We start from the raw sequence: 6,000 nt of genomic DNA, 5'->3' as shown, positions 1-6,000 counted from the left end.
CTCTCAGATTAGAGAACCCTTTATCTTTTCCCTCAAGAATGACTGGACTCCTAAACCTTAGCTGGGCCTCGGATACTAGTCTGATGTGGCACGAGCCGTGTTCAGTTCAGTGTTGACCCCACTCTGCTCCTCGCACCTCATCTACAAAGAGAGGCCAGATGCTCGTGTTTCCTCCTCTTGTTTAATAAATGAGGCTGTGGTGTCGTCTTGTATTCAGAGCTCATGGAACCCGTGACTTGACATCCTTGTGTTCATGCTCCACCCGGTCTCCACGGAGACATCCAAGAAAACCCTTGTTCTGAGAAAGCCGCGACTGCGGCAGGTGTTATAACATCTCCACCAACCTCGCTGCCCACACTGAGGGGAGACTGAGACAAGAATATCAGAGAGCAGTGGACAGGAGCCACACAGATGAAGGGACAGGAGAAAAGGTAGCACGGGGAGAGAGCGAGAGAGGTCCATCCCACCACACACTACAGGGCGCGACACCTGCATCTAAGGACACAAGTGTAGACTGCACAGAGGGTTAGTGGTCTGCGTGCATCAGATATTAGAAAGCTGAGGCAGTGTATCGAAGGCAGAGAGGACCATCGAGGAGCCCATCAGGTAAGTCGGCTGCTTGAATAAAATGTTGGTCAATTGTTTTAGTGGAACCGGATGTTTAAGGGTGGAAAACAATTTTTCATTGGAGATGTTTTTGTTAACAGCTGATGTAGAGGGCATGTTGCTGGAAGCATGTCTGGCTGTTGGGCTAAGGATTTGTCAATTGCGACTTGTCTGGGATCAAATAGTGTATTATTGGGAGATTGTCTGGTACTGGTTGGTATATTTCATACATCATCAATTGTCTGCCTGCTGCTATTTGATGTAAAGACGCCTCTGCAGCAGCGCGCCTCATGCTAGATGGGGTGACGTTTTTCCCTGATATTGTGTCTGATGGTAAAGCAGGTGTGTCATTGGGGGTGCGACTGATGTTAGATGTATAATGAATTTCTCATCAGCAGTCTGTCTGGTATTAGTTGCTATAATGCATGTATCACCGCCGATAAATAAGTTACTAGTTTTGCTATCCTCAGTGTATCTTACTAGGGAAGCCAAAAAGATGATACATTGAATGCTCACACTAATCTCAGTCACTGTTAATCACTCAGGCCCCATTCTAGTCCATCATTTTATGACCACTAGGCCACTTTAAAGAGGAGCAGAGTAGAATGGTAGAAAACCTCTGACAAAAAGAAAAGCTCGGATGAAAAAGAACCTGCAAGCCTGATATATACAGAAAGGAGGTGTAGGGTGCTAGGATAACTTAGCAAAATGTGGAGCCAAAACCAGGAAGCCTTAGTAGAGAGTAACCCTGCTAGTTAGCTTGGTCGACGTCGGGCTGCGAAGAAAAACATTGGGTCCCTGCACTTATTTTTTTCCAACCAAAAACTGCATAAACCTACTAGAATCCCTTAACCTAACCTTAACCATACCACTTATCCTAATCCTAGCCCATCTCCTAATGCTAACCATCACTGTTTAACTTATCTTAACCTTCACTGTAACACTAAACCGAACTGACTAGATACCTATGTCCAACACTGGCCCTAAAATGAACCCTGCCCCACTCTAACCCTAACCCAACTCATAATCATAACTCTTTACCTTACCGCAAATGTAAGCGATAGCAACATATAACAATAAATGAAACTCAACCAAAAACTACCCATTCATCTCAGTGCTAAAAATGCTACTGATGAAGTGACTTACCGGAAATGTTATTTATAATTACTTTGTATTTTGGGGTTTATGCTGTAATTTTTTTCCACACATAAAATAGCATTTGGGTCACCCAAGTGTGGACAGCGGCTTTGGCTCGATCAGTCACAGAGGATTTAGAACTGAAACACCACTTTTAGATCTTCTGCCAGAGAAACCAGAGATAATAAGATCACTCATTGACCCTGCAACAATTCAAGGTTACGGGTTGAACCCGCCTGAGGTAGGATGATGGTGGCACCTCCATGGGGGAGAGGGATGGTGCAGTAAGAAGATCCTTTACACACCATCACACCACACACATATGGAGCTGCTAAACGCCATCCTAGGCCGGACTGGGACTGGATGGATTAGGGAGCAGACCTTCGGTTGCATCAGGAGCCAGACTGCCTTTTATTAGTGTGAGATTATCAGAACTTTTGAGAAGCTGTAGTTCATTACAGCAGTTTGAGGAATGAAGCTTAAGAGATGGGGAGAACCAGAAATTCCTCTGACAATGGAACAGGCACAGTTATTGAGCTAGCCTCTAGCTTATTGAAGGTGATGTCTCTAGAAAAAGTCCTGGGCAAGAATGCTAAGAATGAACTCCAGTCATATTTCTTTGCACAAATGTCAGTGCAATCATGAGAAAAGAGGAACAGAGATACATCAAGCATTGAGCCTTACTTTCCAAAGAGAGAAATGAATACACAAATAAAAGATTAGTTCACTCTAAAGGGCCCATAGTGGATTTGATGGGCACAGAGGCCGAAATTCTTCCCAAGCCTTTGGAGGGGTAGGGTGAAAGCAATGAAGAGTCAACATTCACAAGTCTTCTCTTTTCTCCATGGTATTAGTTTGTAACACAAGCACAATACAGTCCACAATGTGTACACGCATGGGAATTATTTAAATCAAAAAAAGGAATTAGTTCCTCTATGAGACAGATGTACTGTTGAGCCACTAACTGCCTATTGTTTGAGTCGCTGGGGGATCTCTATTTCAGATTGTAATGCCCTCACACACCTGTTAGGGTGTCATGCTTCATCATAGGGCGCTCTTCGTCAGACTGGCGCTGCAATGTCTGACGGGCCTGGTGGCATCTTTAGCGGAATTCTTTTGATCTGAGAACGCCGTATGTGAATGGCGTGTGTGTGGGCTAAAATAAAAGTGAGTGGTGGTGTGTATAAAGTGACACAGTGATTTAAAATAGGTAACAGTCCTAAGAACGTTTTTATTCCAGAAATAGGACCGGGACTCAGTAAAAACAGGGCGGCTACCAGAAGGTCTTAAGGTACCAGGATAGCTCTTACGTGTATGTGGTCAACATCTTTCATGCCATCCTGGCTCCAAAATCGAGCGGCACTTCTTCAGGACCAATGAACTCTAGGAGTAGTCCCCAAATGAGGACCTAGAGTTATACCCCCTATATAAGTGGGGGAGTGCAATATGTGAATGTCTGGTTCCAAATTCAGGAACCCGTAGTGTCTCTCCACCTAGGTAAAGGGGGATGAGATAAGAAAAGAAAAGAGAAAGCGACATCAAAATATACCGTCAGGCGAATCATTCGACAGACAAATAACAACCTCATGCCCAGAGTAGTGGTTGAGGTACAGTATCCAGGTGAGGTAGATAATCCTTAACCTAGGTGCATATCTCAAAATATAAAAACAAACAAGAAGATTAAAATTACTGAAAAGCAAGCATAAAAAAGCACAATAGGTATTAGTGTTGCCTAAATAGACAAAATAAACTGACCGTGCTCCGACCCCCCGACGGGGGAGAAAGGGGTAAGGTGACCATATAGTAAGACTTACCTCACTCGATGGGTAGTCTTACTTCATAGATGTAGGGGAGGAGCCCGACTACTTGAACGGGCCAACTGTAATATGACATATGGAAGATAAGAATTAAAAGTAGTATAACAATGAACAAACGGAGAGACCGGATTTAAGGGCCTACACGAGTGCAGTGTCTCAAGAGAGAAACATATGAAACCAGGGAGTGCTGAGATTAGTGCTGCTAGAGGCATGCTCCCGTATAGTGATCAACTAGACTCGCAGTGGGCAGTTGGTGGATGTGAACATCTCACGGATATGTTGTAATCGGTGAGAGACACCTTTGTCAACATGTACCCGAACACTAACAATGAAATGCTGGGCGGATCATAATAGAAATCATGCCCGACGATCGGTGATCTTCAAACTGATTTGCGGAAGTGGAGCATCACAAAGACGGTGTGGTTTTGATAGTTGTGTCCCAGGGTACGATGCAAAGTAGTTCCACTAGTGAATAATACACGGACTGTAAGGGGTTCATGCTGGCTATGAAGTCATATTCGGGAGTCCCTAAAGAACAGAGAGCACTGATGTGGCACCGTGATCTAAGCAGAGTGACAGGCAATGTTTCGTGAGATCTTTAAAGAAATTCACAACGGCGCCACTGCCAATGGTGCTGACATGCTGAGGGTGCGGGTGTGGTGATACCCAAGTGAAACTCAGGATAGCACCTGGGGGGTCTACACTTACCGGATCATGGTTGCGGGCAGTGCCGGTATTCCAACGCGTCTCCCCGACGTCTGGATATTACCGGCATTGTGGGACCGCCTTCGTATTTGAAGAGACCTCATGATGCGGAACTAGGAAGTAGCTGCTCTGCCATCTTGTCTCCCCTTCAGTGTGCCTGACTATGTGAAGGCAGACTGATTCTGAGACAAGGGGCAATGACGTAATGTAAAGGAAAAAAGACCAGATAGGATGTCTTTGAAACTCACACTATATTGGCGGAATACTGTAAGAATTAATGCCATACGCGGATAATACCCGTGAAGAGTTTTTGGAGGGTATTAAGGAATAACGATTAATATGATGGCAAGTTGCCAATGGGATCTGATAGGATGTCTCTGTGTCTCACCTCTGTGTTTTAATTTCTGGGCTCCTATATAGGTGGCTATGAGACACGCATTAGCCCCAATTTGCACCCCCGGGGGGGGGCAAAAAAGCCCACTAGTCGCCAGGGACTTTTTTGGGGCAAATTTGAATTAGGGTGGGGGCTGCCCAAATCAGGCATGGCCATGCCCCCACACCCTCCCCCACAAAAATTGCAGCCTTCCTGCCCCCCCTAGGGAGCAGATCGGGCAGTAGCCCCCAATCTGCCCCTCCCGGGGGGGCAAAAAGCCCACTAGACGCCAGGGTTTTTTTAGGGAAAATTTTTATTAGGGTGGGGGCATTGGCATGCCCGTTTCTAGCAACCCCCACCCTAATTAAAATTTGCAAAAAAAATCCCTGGCGTCTAGTAGGCTTTCTGCCCCCCTGGGGGGCAAAAAGCCTACTAGTCGCCAGGGATTTTTTGGGGCAAATTTTAATTAAGGGTGGGGGCTGCCCAAAACAGGCATGCCCATGCCTCCACCCCCTCCCCTGCAAAAATTACAGCCTTCCTGCTACCCAGGGGGCAAAAAGCCCAGTAGACGCTAGGGATTTTTTGGGCAAATTTTAATTAGGGTGGGGGCATTGGCATGCCCATTTTGGGCAGCCCCCACCCTAATTACAATTTGCCCAAAAAACTCCCTGGCGTCTAGTGGACTTTCAGCCCCCCCTGGGGGGCAGATGGGGGCATTAGCCCCCAATATGCACCCCTGGGGGGCAAAAAGCCCACTAGTCGCCAGGGATTTTTTGGGGCAAATTTTAATTAAGGGTGGGGGCTGCCCAAAATGGGTATGCCAATGCCCTCACCCCCACCCGCAACAATTACAGCCTTTCTGCCCCCCCTGGAGGGAAGTGGAGGGAAGATGGGGGCAGTAGCCCCCAATCTGCCCCCCCCCGGGGGCAAAAAGCCCACTAGACTCCAATGATTACGCTGGCAAAGTGCCTAGCTGTAGTTTTTGAACCCTAGCTCTGCCGGCACCTAGAGAAACCTACCAAACCCACACATTTCTGAAAACTAGACACCCAGGGGATTCCAGGGAGGTATGGCTTGCGTGGATCCCCCAACGTTTCCTTACCCAGATTCCCCTGCAAACCTCAATTTTAGCTGAAAAAATCACTTTTTTCACACGTTTTTGTGTGGGAAAGTTGGGGCATCACCGGGCTGGCACAAATTTCCTACCACCCAGCGTTCCCCCGGGTCTCCTGATAAAAATGGTGCCTCACTCATGTGGGAATCCCAAGTACCCGCGATAGGCAGGGCCCCAAAACGTATTGAGGCGACATCAAAATTGCCTCTCACCAAACAACCTGGTTTTGCAAGGGCAGTCGCCTGGGT

At 46.8% G+C, this 6,000-nt stretch overlaps 1 protein-coding gene across 1 annotated transcript in view; it reads left to right on the top strand.

Annotated features, from left to right (window-relative positions):
• The first annotated feature begins 430 nt into the window (after positions 1-430).
• Positions 431-6,000, top strand: part of LOC146853998 (membrane-spanning 4-domains subfamily A member 4A-like) — a 173,868-nt gene continuing 168,298 nt past the window's right edge. Inside the window, exon 1 of the mRNA XM_085650468.1 lies at positions 431-606. The gene's annotated coding sequence lies outside the window, so the exon portion shown is untranslated. The remainder of the gene's footprint in view (positions 607-6,000) is intronic.

This window comes from Triturus cristatus, chromosome 4_1 (genome assembly GCF_964204655.1).
Source record: "Triturus cristatus chromosome 4_1, aTriCri1.1, whole genome shotgun sequence".
In the NCBI taxonomy this organism is placed as follows: Eukaryota; Metazoa; Chordata; class Amphibia; order Caudata; family Salamandridae; genus Triturus; species Triturus cristatus.
The sequence above is the reverse complement of the archived record's forward strand: the minus strand, read 5'-3'. Positions and strand labels throughout refer to the sequence as shown.